The sequence below is a fragment of the Triturus cristatus genome, chromosome 5_2 (assembly GCF_964204655.1).
Source record: "Triturus cristatus chromosome 5_2, aTriCri1.1, whole genome shotgun sequence".
Classification (NCBI taxonomy): Eukaryota; Metazoa; Chordata; class Amphibia; order Caudata; family Salamandridae; genus Triturus; species Triturus cristatus.
The window spans coordinates 718,772,350-718,789,557 of NC_140588.1; the positions used below are offsets into that span (position 1 = coordinate 718,772,350).

A 17,208-nucleotide genomic window follows, 5' to 3' on the forward strand; every position below is an offset into this window, starting at 1 on the left:
AAAAGTTAGATACATGATTGTGTTTATATTCTGCAATTCTTTTCCATTGTGTTGATTGTAACATATGCTTTTATCAAAATCTGATATCTTTATAGCAACCATTGATTTATTGAGAGATGTCGTGCATAGACAATTGCTGACTTACTGTATCAGTATGAATCACGAATTTTGAAGAAGACATTGATGTTTATTAATCACTCCTTTTAAATATATTGGATGTCGTCATATGTTTGAATCCATTCTATATCTAACTATGCAATGTTGATCTTTATTATTGAGATTCATTGAACTCTATCTTTAGAATGATGGGTACATTACCAACCTCTAAGCTATGTCTCTAACATATGGTTTAAACTGTATATGCATAAATGAAATGTGATATTTCAATGTATAGGACACACTGTATATGTAAATATGGAATATGATCTTTCAATGTATAGGACACTATGTCCTTATTTAACCACCAATGATATTCGTGAATTGCAGATTGCATTTTTTGTACACAGATGAATTTTTCTCTAGAAATATTAATTACCGAGTCTAAATCTTAAAACCCTTTCTCTCTCTTCCACTATGACACTGGGTCACTTATAGCTATAAATTAGAGGCATTCGCTAAATACCCCCTCTAATTGTGATTTGACTACAAAGCGATACCAGTAAAAATCATATGTCTCTCCATTGGCAGCAATCACCCGAATATATCCTGCCTAAATATCCATACGTGCGTCTTTTACAGTCGTCCCAAAGTGCACCAATTTCGAGATTTAATTATAGTGCAATATATGTTCTAACATGGTTTGGTACATATTTTTACTAAGATTGTTGTCTTTTTTGAAATAAAACACCAAAGATACTTTGTGAGATTAAGTTAAAACTCAAAACTTAATATTTCTGCTAATTTATCATAAATTTGGCCCAAATATCGCTTAATTATACATTTATATTACTGTGATCGCCTGACCGAAATACACACTTCCTTAATAATGGCCGCCACAATAAGGTTAATATCCCAAACCAAGATGGCCACCAAATTCGGCACATCTTAGTACTAGAATGATTATTTAGTAAAAATTTCTTTTTCATTAGTCTAAAGATTAAGAATGCACCTTTTCAATTTAGCTTACATCTTAAAGATATATTTGATGATATGAGAAGATATCCTTTATTGAACATTACTGATTATAACGAAGCTCTAACCATTCAAACATGGCGGCTATACAACAACAGTTTAGACTTCGATCTAAGACGCAGTCCGTTTTTTGTAGCTCTTCCATGAGCTCAAATAGGACTGAGTTGGTGCTACTCGGTACTGCCAGTTTTCACTACTTGCCCGGACGACGCCAAACAAATGCCAGGTATGCTTTCACGAAATAGAGGGTTAAATATGCGAACACGAGTCGCTTTTCAAGACTCTGAACCTGTGCTATCTCTTTCCCACAGTATCAGTTTGAAAAAGAGATAACTAGCGTGAGGCTTAACTCCCTTGGCACTTTACTTCTCGAACTTCGAGCTATCTGCCAGTTCGGACTTTATGGTGAACAAAAATAAGGTAAACTTATTCCCTTGCAAGTTTAACTCGCAAGTATTCATTAGATAGATGCAAACAAAGCAATTTTAAATGTCTATCTTCCAGCAACTTAATCATTAACTGAGAAATCCTGACTGTGGGTGGATGGAATCAGAACTCGCTTTCAAAACGATTTGCTACATCTATCTGACTTGTTATGATAAGGTAACACCCATTCAATCACTCCTTAGTGTCTAACTGCATTTTGAAATAGATTATGTACTTTGAACCTTATCGTATAACGAATAACGGTGATCGCGAATCTCTAACACCAGATTTGTTTGTTTTTTAAAAAATTTATTTAGTTCTTCAAAGAGGACAGCATTAATGTGACAATTAGTATACTATAATTTATGAAGACCAAAAAACGTATATCATAATTGTTTCATGTTGAATGGCCTCCCTTTACACAAATTAAGACAATAGGTCTATACTTTGGGTTTGTTATTAATTTGTGAATATGAACATCTTCCTAAATTAAAACTTGGCGAGAAAAATGGACATAATTGTATCGATATGTTTAATTAATTTTTTTCAAAATTTCTTTTTGATGGCATAGGTGTGTGTTTTATATATATTAAAACAGTATATATCTTTATTTTTAGGGGTCATCTTTTAAAACCTTGTAGTCCTGAGGATGGTCTTGTAAAATGACAACAAAAGACCGAAACGTCGACTGATTCACTTTTTTCCACAACGATTGAATACTGTGTTGAAAAAGTGTTTGATTTATTGTTAAAGTGAAGGAACCATTGAATGTACTATTGCCTTCCATTATAAGTACAACTGCTGTTATTTTTAAGTACCCTGAATATCGTTCATTGATATAAAATTCATTTCTCTTTTACACACCTTTGCTTCGTTTGATTACTTTGATATTGAGTTTATTTTGAGGTAATTGATTGCTTCATTTTTTTCACTCTCTCGAGTTATGATGACTGAACACTTATACATATGATAAATTCACTGTGTATAAACTCTAGACACGAATAATTGGAATAAATCCCATCTACGATTATATTCTGAATTTAGATAAATTAATTGTAGATTACACAACTACGTTGCTTCTTAAAAAAGAATCCCTTGACGGCACTCTGCTACCAGATTATTTGAATTCACCCAAGCCTTCAAGGGTTTATTGGGTTTTCCACTTTATATACTAATCTTTGAGCGCAGACATTTGTCTGTTGTGGATCACTTCCAAGTGATTTGTGTTTGTTTGTTTCTCTGTAATAACTTATTCACTGAGTAAACATACCTATGTCTGAAGCAGAGACATTATCATACTCTGATGAATACATTCTGAAAATTGCAGGAGGCCCTTCATTGTTGGGCAATAGGGGTCCGGTGACCTCACTTCCCTATGAATCAGATCTTAACCAACTTGAGCGCCTAAAAAAGAAGCTGGTACGAACAGAGCTTCACGCCAAATTTTTGACAGATTGCCTCAATGCGAATATTATCCCGACTGGCTTACAAATTCGCAATATTCCAATTATTTTTACTGATGACGAGGATTTCAAAGTAGGGTTTAGTTTTTCAGCCAATAAGTGCTCTCGCACTTGGATGGTGTTGAGCATAGAAACCGCCCTCAAACAACTCAAGATCCTAACAAAAGAAATAGAGACCTTAGAAAAAAAGATACTAGGAGATACAGCCATTACAAACGGTAAATTTCTTTTAGAGAAAGTACAACAAACGATAAAAGAATTTGAGGAATTTAATGCTCATAAAAAGACTGAAAAACTCCAAAACGACATCAAGAGATATAATAAAGAAAAAACATATCCCTATTTGCAGAAAGACTTCTATAGCCCTCAAAACTCTGCACAAACAACAAAGAAAAGAGTTACCTTTTCAGACACAAACTCTGACACAGGCAGTGATCAATCAGCTGATACACCATATCGGCAATACGATCAGCAACCATCAACCTCTAGACAGAGTTTTTTAGGTCAGGACCGTCGAGGTACAGGTCCTCCACGGAGACAACGACCCTCCAAACGAGGATGGTATCGCAACCAATACACCCCGGGCTTCCGCCAGACTCGCAACCAATACTACGAATGGTAGAACCCAATCAGACAATACCGATTTTCAATCTGTCTGCACATATTCTATCAGAACAAGAGATTGAAGTTCTTTCAGCAGGTCTTAGTTTCGTTCCCACTTATAAAAACGACCTATTTCAAACCAAACTAGAAATCTACAAATTCTTCCGTACTGTGAGATTAAAACATTTTTGCACAAACAACGATATGAGACCAGACAATGGAGTTACTGGTCTAAGAAATAGATCAACTTTTTATCCAACAAACTCCATGATTAAAAAAGAAATTGTAACCTTTGAGAATGCCATACTTATAGAGATCGAAAATCTCTTCAGTCAAAGAATTCAATACAAATCAAATTTCTCAAAGGAGAAACAATCAGCACTTAAAAATCTACAATCACTCCAGAATGTCCTTATAAAACCAGCAGACAAGGGTGGCGGAATAGTCCTTTGGGACAAAGATAAATACAACCAAGAGGCTCTCAAGCAACTCTCAGTTACATCCCATTATAAGAAAGTTGGCACTAATCCGACAAACAGACTGGCACAAGAAATATCTAAACTAAGTAAACTGGGTCTTGATGGAGGATGGCTTTCAGATAAGGAAGCAGCTTTCCTCATAAACAAAACCCCTACAGTGCCCGCAATCTACATGCTCCCAAAGGTGCACAAAGACCCCCTTAATCCACCGGGACGCCCAATAGTGTCGGGGTGCAACTCTATTCTGAAACCTTTAGCACAATACGCTGATTATTTCATTAGGCCTTTTGCCATTGATCAACCCTCCTATGTGAGGGACACCATGGCAGTAATCAATATGATTGAGAATTATGAATTTGACCCCATTAATGAATATCTAGTTTCTATGGACATAGAAAGTCTGTATACGAACATTCCACAACAAGAAGTTCTACAGATCTTACACAGGTTATTAGACACCAGACCAAGACCCCATCGGGTACCAACTGAGTTTATCTTAGAATGTGTGCGTATTTCTCTTTGTGAGAATTTCTTCCTCTTCCAAAACACGTTTTACCAACAACAAAAAGGAGTAGCTATGGGTGCAGTTTATGCCCCCGATATAGCGAACATTTATGTATCTAATTTCGAAAATGAGTTCATCCAGAATCCATCTAACCCATTTTTGACAAATATCAAAAAATGGCTCCGTTATATAGATGACGTGTTGTTGATTTGGCGAGGCTCACATGAAGAACTTGTAGCATTTCATAATTGGCTAAATCTGAGAAGTCCACATCTGCAATTCACCATTGAGTCCAGCAAATCTGAAATGAACTTTTTAGATATCACCATTAAGAATGATATCACCAATCACTTATACACCACCTTGTATACTAAACCAACCTCAAGGAATACTCTTTTAGAGTACAGAAGTCACCATCCTCAAGCTCTCAAAGATGGCTTGCCATTTGGACAGTTTTTACGACTACGTAGGAACTGTACATTTAAAGAGGACTATTTTGCAGAGGCAAAAAAACTTAAAGAAAAACTAAAGGCAAGAGGATATCCATCAAAACTCTTAAAAAAATCCATGAAACGTGCATGGTACAATGAGAGGGAGACACTACTAACCGTAAAAAACCGCCCGGAACAACCACAATTAGTTTGTGTCTCTACATTTGGAACCCATGCAAACGCTATCAAAAAGATAATATGTAAACACTGGAATCTTCTCAAAAACCTCCCTGAATTTTCCTCTAAACCCCTTTTCTCATTTAAAAGGGGAACTAACTTGAAAGACAGACTTGTAAGGGCTTATGAGGATAATTCCAAAGATATGGTTGACAATATGAGACAACTTATGCCAGTGGTTGGACACTATAAATGCAATATGTGTTCAGCATGCAACACCACACAAACCACTAAGAACTGTACGATCAATAATGTTACTATCTCAATCAAAACTTTTTCCAACTGCAATACACAAAATGTGATATATTGCATACAGTGCCCTTGTAATCTACATTACATCGGTAAAACGACTCAACCTGTCAAGAAAAGAATTCTGCAGCACCAATCACGTATTAGATGTGGTATTGAGAATGCCCCATTAGTTGAACACTATCAAAGATTTCGTCATTGTGAGAAAGAAATGAAATGGTGGGTACTAGATGTAATCAAACCCTCTAAAAGACAAAACAATGTAGACCAGGTACTAACTATAAAAGAGGGCAGACTCATCTGCATGACTGATTCGATCAATCATGGTCTGAACACTGCTACTGAATGGCATACTCTAGCATGTCTGTAACATCTAATTGGTAAAAGTTAGATACATGATTGTGTTTATATTCTGCAATTCTTTTCCATTGTGTTGATTGTAACATATGCTTTTATCAAAATCTGATATCTTTATAGCAACCATTGATTTATTGAGAGATGTCGTGCATAGACAATTGCTGACTTACTGTATCAGTATGAATCACGAATTTTGAAGAAGACATTGATGTTTATTAATCACTCCTTTTAAATATATTGGATGTCGTCATATGTTTGAATCCATTCTATATCTAACTATGCAATGTTGATCTTTATTATTGAGATTCATTGAACTCTATCTTTAGAATGATGGGTACATTACCAACCTCTAAGCTATGTCTCTAACATATGGTTTAAACTGTATATGCATAAATGAAATGTGATATTTCAATGTATAGGACACACTGTATATGTAAATATGGAATATGATCTTTCAATGTATAGGACACTATGTCCTTATTTAACCACCAATGATATTCGTGAATTGCAGATTGCATTTTTTGTACACAGATGAATTTTTCTCTAGAAATATTAATTACCGAGTCTAAATCTTAAAACCCTTTCTCTCTCTTCCACTATGACACTGGGTCACTTATAGCTATAAATTAGAGGCATTCGCTAAATACCCCCTCTAATTGTGATTTGACTACAAAGCGATACCAGTAAAAATCATATGTCTCTCCATTGGCAGCAATCACCCGAATATATCCTGCCTAAATATCCATACGTGCGTCTTTTACAGTCGTCCCAAAGTGCACCAATTTCGAGATTTAATTATAGTGCAATATATGTTCTAACATGGTTTGGTACATATTTTTACTAAGATTGTTGTCTTTTTTGAAATAAAACACCAAAGATACTTTGTGAGATTAAGTTAAAACTCAAAACTTAATATTTCTGCTAATTTATCATAAATTTGGCCCAAATATCGCTTAATTATACATTTATATTACTGTGATCGCCTGACCGAAATACACACTTCCTTAATAATGGCCGCCACAATAAGGTTAATATCCCAAACCAAGATGGCCACCAAATTCGGCACATCTTAGTACTAGAATGATTATTTAGTAAAAATTTCTTTTTCATTAGTCTAAAGATTAAGAATGCACCTTTTCAATTTAGCTTACATCTTAAAGATATATTTGATGATATGAGAAGATATCCTTTATTGAACATTACTGATTATAACGAAGCTCTAACCATTCAAACATGGCGGCTATACAACAACAGTTTAGACTTCGATCTAAGACGCAGTCCGTTTTTTGTAGCTCTTCCATGAGCTCAAATAGGACTGAGTTGGTGCTACTCGGTACTGCCAGTTTTCACTACTTGCCCGGACGACGCCAAACAAATGCCAGGTATGCTTTCACGAAATAGAGGGTTAAATATGCGAACACGAGTCGCTTTTCAAGACTCTGAACCTGTGCTATCTCTTTCCCACAGTATCAGTTTGAAAAAGAGATAACTAGCGTGAGGCTTAACTCCCTTGGCACTTTACTTCTCGAACTTCGAGCTATCTGCCAGTTCGGACTTTATGGTGAACAAAAATAAGGTAAACTTATTCCCTTGCAAGTTTAACTCGCAAGTATTCATTAGATAGATGCAAACAAAGCAATTTTAAATGTCTATCTTCCAGCAACTTAATCATTAACTGAGAAATCCTGACTGTGGGTGGATGGAATCAGAACTCGCTTTCAAAACGATTTGCTACATCTATCTGACTTGTTATGATAAGGTAACACCCATTCAATCACTCCTTAGTGTCTAACTGCATTTTGAAATAGATTATGTACTTTGAACCTTATCGTATAACGAATAACGGTGATCGCGAATCTTTAACACCAGATTTGTTTGTTTTTTAAAAAATTTATTTAGTTCTTCAAAGAGGACAGCATTAATGTGACAATTAGTATACTATAATTTATGAAGACCAAAAAACGTATATCATAATTGTTTCATGTTGAATGGCCTCCCTTTACACAAATTAAGACAATAGGTCTATACTTTGGGTTTGTTATTAATTTGTGAATATGAACATCTTCCTAAATTAAAACTTGGCGAGAAAAATGGACATAATTGTATCGATATGTTTAATTAATTTTTTTCAAAATTTCTTTTTGATGGCATAGGTGTGTGTTTTATATATATTAAAACAGTATATATCTTTATTTTTAGGGGTCATCTTTTAAAACCTTGTAGTCCTGAGGATGGTCTTGTAAAATGACAACAAAAGACCGAAACGTCGACTGATTCACTTTTTTCCACAACGATTGAATACTGTGTTGAAAAAGTGTTTGATTTATTGTTAAAGTGAAGGAACCATTGAATGTACTATTGCCTTCCATTATAAGTACAACTGCTGTTATTTTTAAGTACCCTGAATATCGTTCATTGATATAAAATTCATTTCTCTTTTACACACCTTTGCTTCGTTTGATTACTTTGATATTGAGTTTATTTTGAGGTAATTGATTGCTTCATTTTTTTCACTCTCTCGAGTTATGATGACTGAACACTTATACATATGATAAATTCACTGTGTATAAACTCTAGACACGAATAATTGGAATAAATCCCATCTACGATTATATTCTGAATTTAGATAAATTAATTGTAGATTACACAACTACGTTGCTTCTTAAAAAAGAATCCCTTGACGGCACTCTGCTACCAGATTAAAGGTAAACACGTCAACAACAACCACAGCAGACCCAAATGTCTGTGTAGAAGTTGAATAGAGTGTAGCGGTGGGATGACTGCAGTGCATTGATTTTACTAACTTTAACTGTAAAATGCTATGTTTGGAATGGATAATGTGCTTTGCGTTTGTCCAACTCTTTGAGAGAAAAAAAAAGGACTCTAAAGTGTTAACGTAGGATGTGCTAATGGTAAGCACTGTGGGCCTGATCTCTCCTATTACTGTTGAAGGTCAATGCTGGAAACAGACTAGAGTAGAGATGATGCATATGCATACATGCCACCTCGGAAAGTGTTCTTGTTGCACTACACCATCACTTGTGCATTTGTTTTCACTTTCTTTCTCAATATCCCCTTTGGTTTTCAATCTAAAATTACAGGCCGGGCCTTGGCCAAAACTTTGTAAAACATTACAATGCATATTAATTACCTTACCAATCAATCACCTTTTTTTTCCAGCCGGGCAGTGGCGAGTGGCGAGGCGACACACCCAAGATTGATGGACGAGAGGAGCAAGAGGAATGCCGAGATGCAAAAAACCAGTCCACATTTTTGACCAGGATAAGACAGTAACAGTATCCACTTTTAACTTCTTTTAAATAATTTGATTAATGTCTTGTATACAATCTTTACAACAGTGTGTTCTTGGAGTTGTTATTATCAATCATCATTACGTTTGCTCTGTGTTTACGATTCTTCACTACCAATATTTAAAATTTCTATTTGCTATCTGTTAAAGTATTAAGGCCGGAACAGAACAAGAAATAGAAGTGTATGTAATCCGGGTCTCATCATCATGCATGCATTGCCTTTTTCTCCCTTAACATATGGAATGGATATGGTATGGTAGTCTTCAATGATTGTCGTTTGTTTGTCTATGTATGCATACTGTTTTTCTATGTCAAACCTTTCCCAAAATCCCCCTTCCCATCCATTCAACAAACCCTAACCCTCTTCCCCCGGGCTGTGTGACTTATTGTCGAGGTGTAACTAAATTAAATGTACACCAATACTTAATCACACACTTGCTGGGGCGGATGTGGTGAAAGCAACACTACGTCAATTTCAATGCAGAGCGATGATCTTCTTCTGCTTGCCCACCCATGAGTAGGATATTTCAGAGGTTATTTTATTTAACAAAGGAACATATACCTCAGCATGAATTGCCGGCATTGATTGGATTTGTTTGTTGTCATTCCTCATATACAGCACTAACTGTTAGACTGTAGGCATAGTCAAGTGACTCGAGTCGACAAAAATATAGTTTGTAACTCTGTCTAGTAGGCTATCCTCATAATAACCACCATTCAGTTTTTTTGTCAATTATTTGAGCATATAATTGTTGCTCGGTAAATTCTGTGATGTACTTCATTCAACTACTCCTCTAACAGTCTCTCAAAGGCGATTGACTATCTCCTTTTCTTTTTTTGGAAATGCTGCCACCCTGCCAGTGTATACTACTACTACTATACTACCACCACCCCAATCATGGCATGTATGAAAAAGGAAACCATCTTCACCATGCAGCCAGTGCTGTGCCACAGTTGGACATAAACATCAAGCACCGGTAAGAGAGAAGTTTGGGGGAGGCAGAATTAATAATGGACATGTTGTCAATGATTTCATTTTCAAACACCACTCCAAAGAATGCATAGACTAGAGGACAGACTGAAAGTACTAGAAGGACCAGTCAATGAGGGAGGTGTGTCGCATCTATCTGTTTGTGTCTTATACAGTCAGCAAATTATTGAAATCAAACACAGGCTATGGGCGGCCATGCACCAGCAAGGAAACAGTGTGATGTAAAACAGTTACCCCACCTACAAAACATTACCAACATTGCATGTAACATAGAAAAATATATTTAATTTACCCTAACAAATAAACTAAACTCACCAAAGCTGACCCACCCACCTCCCTAACCCCAACCACTGTCCACAGTAGAAAAAAGTCAAATGCCAAACGAGTAAAGAACAGGAATTAAAAAAGGGGCAGTGACAGGGACTAACTGGTGGGGCGGGACTGGAGGAGGACACGCATCTGGCGCATCTCGTCCTCTAATAAGCGACGCGGCGTCTAAGGCCGCGGCAGTTGCAGCCACAGTGGGGGGGCACCGGAGATGACACGGTGGCGGCGGGCAGCCGCCAGGCGGTGGCGCCGTAACGCTGGAGGGCAGTGGCTGGGGCCCGGGGCACTGGAGGATGCTTCAATAGCTGCTGCAGTCTCCTCCTCCTCCTCGGCTAGGACCACCAGCCGCCGGTATTCATGCTGGATTGCCTCCAGCTTCCGGCGCCGTGCCTTGGCGGCCAACTCCTTCCGGTTGAGTTTCGGAGTTGCTGTGTATCAAAAAGAAAAAACAAGACAATTGTAAAATATAGTCTTAATAAAACAGTAGGACAAGGTAATTATTTATACACATAGTGGCATGGTAGAGTAGCACTATAAAATAAAGCACAGTAGTACATAACATTTTAAATGGCGCCCGTCCTTCTTCCTTCCACCTGTCTTACACTTTTTAGTTGAACAGTGCACCAGGTGCTCTTCTCCATAAAACTTTCAAAGCGGAGTTCAAATCAGATAGATGAGGCCATTGGTTACTCAATACTCCGGCTCCTAGTCCTATACCAATGAAAGGGAATTCTAGTCTTCTAGTTCACTCTTCAAACGTCCCCAAGAACTCATACTTACTTACGACATCGGATAGCGGGCGGACTTTGTCCGCCCGCCATCCGACTGCTAAAAAGGGTGGGGGTCCCGTGGGGACAATTAATTAGGATGATGCGCCCGGCACAGTGGCGGGCGCACCCTGTTTTTTTAAATTTAAATTCTGGTTGGCTTTGCTGAAAGCAATGCTAAAATGTTGTGCTGCTTTTCCAAGCACAACATGAGGGGCCCCGCATGGAGCCTGTCACGTTTTGCTTTGAAAGTCGGGGGGTACCATAGCATCGGTAGGTACCCTCCATGGGGGCCCCCAAGCATACTCTGCAATGTGTGCATGCCTTTCCGTGGCGGACGGCAATGCCGCCACGCAAAGGCATTCCAAAATGCAGATTATATGGCTGGCAGTGTGGTGAGAGAGACACCACCGCCATATTGAACCCTTTTCCGCCTGGACATGTCTGAATATTTTCTACAGGGATGGCGGGAGGTTTGCCCCTGCGGTGACGGCAGTGAATTCCAGCCGGCCCGGCGGGGGCAATACGCCCACCATCCTAATGGGGGCCCTAAGTCACAACTGTACAGTATACATATACATACAGTACACCCTTGCAGTGAGTGTGCTGTCAAGTTCAACAATAGTTAAAGATTATGAATCTAACTTACCACCGCCTGCCACTGGTGCTGCCACTCCCCCTACCGCTCCGTTGCTATCTGCAACTGCCGCATCCTCGCCCTCGGCGTCGCCTTCGCTGGCCCCAGCAATGGTGGTCGGTAGTGCGCCTAGAAAACATTACACATTTATTAGGCGTCATATACACCTCCCCCCTATTGATCAGTAGCAAGGTTGAAAAATGAGTTAATACTAACATACATCACTAGTACAAATCAGGTAGTAGTAGAGTAGACACTAATAGTTATATGATCATTGTAGCCTTTGCTTGATTAGCCCTAGCCATGCACATGTGACGTTACCTTTACCTTGCAGCTTCTTAAGACACCTTTGAGCCCACATGACCTGCCTCACACGGCTACTGTCTAGTCTACGCGCTGCGTACAAGCGGTCAACAAACATTAACAAGCCACTTTTTTAGGAAGAACTGGTGTATTACTGTTACTGTTAGTCAATATTGCTTATCCATAGATGCTACACTTTTTGGCACGGCTGAGAAATGCTTGAAAGTTGCAATATACTAACGCACACCATTTCTTTTTTCGCATTACAGACGCAAGATTCCCTTCTACGAACCAGAGCTTCTGAACGATGCACCAACTACCAGTACTAGGTTCTTCTGAGGTGAGGGGTCCATTCACTCACATCTTCATTTATAAATGTATATAAACTAAATTGCTATGGGATGGTGGTGCTGCCTTCCACCACTGTTCAGTTATCATGATTTAATTCCCAACTGTATAAGTGTAACAATGTATATTGTTTTAATGTTATTGATTTGCCGGTTGGTGCTGCTAAGAAAACAGTGTACAGACCTTCTCAAATTGAAATAAACATTTTAAACTTACATAGACTTCGTGGTATTTGGTGTGGAGTGGACTAAGTTACACGAGTGAGCAAATTAAAGTAAGGGTGTGCATGTGAATTGCTTCCACGACAGAGGTTGGGTGTGTTATTTTCTGGGTTGTCTACTTGTTGGGTATCTTGGGGGGAGGGTTCCGAGACCTAATAGGTATGACAAGACAGTACTATAGTCAAGCAGTGGAATTGTGGTGGGTGCGGAATTTCTGATTGAGGTGTGCAAGGAAGGTCCAACCTACCATCACCAACATCCTATTTTCTGGTGCAAATGTATGTGCAAGATCCCTACAACAGTGGTATGTCCTATAGGGTATCATATCAAAATATTAAGAAATCTGGTAGGGCTATTGCTGTGAATTTTCAAAGCCTCAATATCAATAAGAGTAAAAGTAGTACAAGACAACGACCCAACGGATTGTACGAGCTACTGGTGAATATGAGTTTTATATTACAACCTTTCACAAAGAGTGGCACTGGCCAACTGGGCGAGACTAGCTACTACAGTTCAGACAGATTGATAGGATGTAGTAGTACTCAGAGTCATCATAGCGGAGGCAGGGATAAGATTTTTGAAACCGTACAGATCGAAGGATAATTGGTGGTAAAAAAATAGCATTTGGAAACACACTATAGTTCGGGAGAAATGGGGCAGTAAAAGTTATGGAATAAGAAATATTATTAAAAACAAGAAGACTTACTGGGGCCAGCAGAGGAGCCCTCAGCGGTGTCCTCCTGGTGGTGTTCCTGTCCCGCCGACTGCCCAGTCCCTGTCGGTCTGCCCCTGGGTGCTGATGGACAGGAAAGATATAAGAAAGAGACAAACATTGATGGATGGTGTCAAACAAATACAATATTTTTCAATAACGGTCAAAAAACACTTATGTAAACAACAATTGCAATAACTACATTGACCGATCTCATCTGGTCAACATGTAATATCGGGGGATTCGCAGTTCGACTACTTAAGTTACTATTTATCAACAGTAATCCAGTCTTCCATTCTGATTACAGAAAACTAAGTTACAACTAAGCCTAAGTAGTAGTACAACGTACCACCCAACCTAGCCCACCTATTCCAGGCATGCCAATTGTACATTAAGTATGCATTTCCACTGTATTCCTCAACAATGCGTATGGTCCAATCATGGAGGACACATGAACATGACTACATTTTTTGTATACACCAAATTTTGGTTTGATTGATGCTGATCTGCTACTGCTAAGTAACTGCTAAGCCTACCTCCACTCATTGAACAAACTAGAAAAGGTTCTAAAGACTGCCGTACTAGCAGCACGTCACGTAACTGAGTGAGGGGGGGCATCACGCATACCACTAACCAATTAGAAGGTCCTTACAAAGTACCTAAACCTAAGTATCAATCCGCCCCTATCTATTAGTGACAGGACAAAGTAAGGAGTGGACGTGAGTCACTGTAGCATTACGTAACTTAATTTCTCTAAAATAAACTCGTAAAGAATCACGCTAAGCAAGCGCAAACGCAAAGCTGGAAACAAGTAAGATTAGTAGTAGCGCAGAAGAGCACCTGTGTCATAATCACAGAAGACTTTTAAACGTTTTTAACCTGGAATGTATTGTAAGCAGCAACATTCTAGCTGGTTGGAAGGAAAAAAAGATATTCGCAATATATAACATAGAGCAGAAGAACAGACACAAAGTTGTAATAATTAAATAGGTACTCACCAAGCCCCGGGACCTCCACTCCTAGCAGGTCCAGCAGGTCCTGCTCATGGTCCAGGATGTCGGACCACCGGTGCGTCAGCTGTGCCTGGGTGCGCCGGACCCCAGAGATGCGCGACACTGCCCGGCGCACCTTCCCCCACCGCTGCCGACGCTCCCGGAGGCCGTACCCGGACCCAGGCCTGCCAACTGCTGCCAGGGTTGAGGGGAGGTGGCGCTGCACAAAGAAAATGAGTGCAGCCAACTCCACCTCCCCAAATAAGGCCCGTGCCTGCACCCCTTGTGGGCGCCGCCTTCCACATGGAAGGCGGTCGCGGCTCTGGCTGCGGCGAGCCCTACCCTTTGACATGGTTCTGGGGATGAGAGACGGGGTGGGAAAGAAAAGGTAATAAAATTAAAAAAGTAAGTAAAGGAAATAAATAGGCAATAGAAAGAGTGAAAAAGTAGCTAAAAAACTAAAAAAAAGTAGACAAAAACCAAAAATATAGAAGCAGGAGAAATAATAAGTAATAAAGATCCAAAAAAAGTGGCTATAAACAAAGGATTGAAAAGATTTAGGGAGGATTGAAAATCAGGCCTCAGAACCATGCAATAGAGTGAAAAACATGATGGCCGCGCCCATTGCGACCACGTGCGCAAGTTTGCGTGATATTTTCTCCCCGAGCAAGCAAAAAGCAACGTGATCGAGTAAAAGCGGTCGCGAACAGGAAATATCGACCGCGAACAGGCGCGAACATGCATTGCGCGACCCGGAACAGGAAGTAAGCATCGCGAGAGGGCGGGACAAGTGAAAACAAGATGGCCGCGCCCGTGAGCAACCGCATGGGTAAATTGGCGACCCGCGATCACGCAAAAAATACCGCGAACAGGCGGCAAAAAACTTCTGCGTCTTCGCGATATTTCCGGCGTGTTTGCGGAGATTTTCTGCATTTTCGCGATAATTTGCGGAAGTTAATTTCGCAAATTCCGCCCACCCCTAATATATATGCACTAAGCCAAAAGTAATATGAGAAAACATAACTGGTTCAGAAAACGTTCCACATAATTCACATAATAATTGTCTACTGTCCAACATCCACCTATATTCACCATTATGGTCTTCACACATCTCTTTAAAAGAAATGCACACATTATACATTTAAAAAAGTATCATAAGCACCTTAATATTGTAAATTTTGAATTGTACTAACCAAATGCCGTCGGTGTACAGTGCACTGTGATGATATAGCATTCAATGCACAGTCATGCACTACACTGATGTTTGTGTAAAGTAAATGTTAGAAATGGGGATCTCTAGTTGGCAGAGGTAGGTACCTTTGTCCAAGTAGGGAACCTTCTTCCTAGTCAGGGTAAGGGATTACATTCCTAAAATAACCCCTGCTCACCCCCTTTGTAGCTTGGCATGAGCAGTCAGGCTTATCTCAGAGGCAGTGTGTAAAGCATTTGCACACAACCAACAGTAATACAGTGAAAATGCTACAAAAGGACAACACACCACTTTAGAAAAATACCCAATTTTTTTAATGTATCCAAAACAAGGCCAAAAAGATACGAATTCAACATAATTAAAAATATATAATTTGCAAGCTATCCTTTGAAATTGCAGAAATATCTCAAAAACACAGTTCTTCCAAGTCCGTAGCTCTCTTCTGGGCTACCTCGATGCTGAAACAACAGAATCCAACAGTTCCATCTGACCCCGTTGGTCAGGGGTGTCGGCAGACCCATGAAGAGTACCTTTTGTGTTGTGGCTGACACGTTGGTGCGAGCCAGTTGTGGCAACCGTACCAATAAGGGTGTGAAGTGAAGAGGTGCAGCATGCTGTGCCCTCAAGGTGCGGAGCAGGTAGCGGCTCGGCGACGGTCATCCTGCCGCGTTTGCGAAAACAGGGCTAAGATGCCGAGTAAGGCAGCGCTCATTGCCGTGCTGGCAGATAACGGTGCAAGAGACAGGTTTGGTTAGCAGGAGCTGGTGTCAGTTGGCCCAGACTGCATTGTGAGATGAGGCAATGCATCGTGAAATCTAACAGCGGTGCCCCCAGTCATGATGCGATCAATCGTATCGAACTCAGCAGGCAGATACGATGTCGGTGAGACATGGGCAGTAAAGTGAAATGAAGCGGTGCAGAGTGCAGTACCCACAGGTCACGATGCAAACAGCGGCTTGGTGGCGGCAGCGGCGGTCGACGGAGAGACCAGAGTTTCGGTGTGAGATGCGGCAGTGCCCTCTGAGGTACCTTCAGGACACAGAGCAAGTGACGGAGTCGGTGACTGTGCTGATTGCCTTTCTCTTCTCGGTGGAAACTGAAACAATGGTTCCAGAAGCGGTACCCAAAGGTTGATGAAGTCTTTGCAGTCCCTGAGACTTCAGAACAGGAGGCAAGCTCTACTTCAAGCCCTTGGAGAGATTCAGCACAGGAAAAGAAAGTTCAGTCCAGTATTCCACTGCTTAAGGCAGAAGCAGAAACTGCAGGCCAACCCAAAAAAGCAACAACCCAGCAAAGGGGCAGAACTCCTCCTGGCAGCTCTTCCAGCTCTTCTTCTTGTCAGGATCCTTGATTCCAGCGAATTCTAAAGTACTGGGGTATGGGCCCAAATATGTATACTCAAAATTCCTTTGTTCTCTTCAGGCAGTGTCTGGGCTTAATCCAAACCAGTTTGGTCCTCTCTGGCCCAGCTTCCCAGCAGAAGGTGGACACCATTGTCTACAGCAGAC

At 39.9% G+C, this 17,208-nt stretch overlaps 1 long non-coding RNA gene across 1 annotated transcript; it reads right to left on the reverse strand.

The window, feature by feature from the left end:
- Positions 1-10,869: 10,869 nt before the first annotated feature.
- LOC146829177 (uncharacterized) lies at positions 10,870-13,665 on the reverse strand. Its single transcript, XR_014961926.1, has 3 exons — positions 13,493-13,665; positions 11,927-12,043; positions 10,870-10,938 (listed from the first exon to the last, which is right to left on the reverse strand). It is a non-coding gene; the product is annotated as an uncharacterized LOC146829177 (long non-coding RNA).
- Between the last annotated feature and the right edge of the window lie 3,543 nt (positions 13,666-17,208).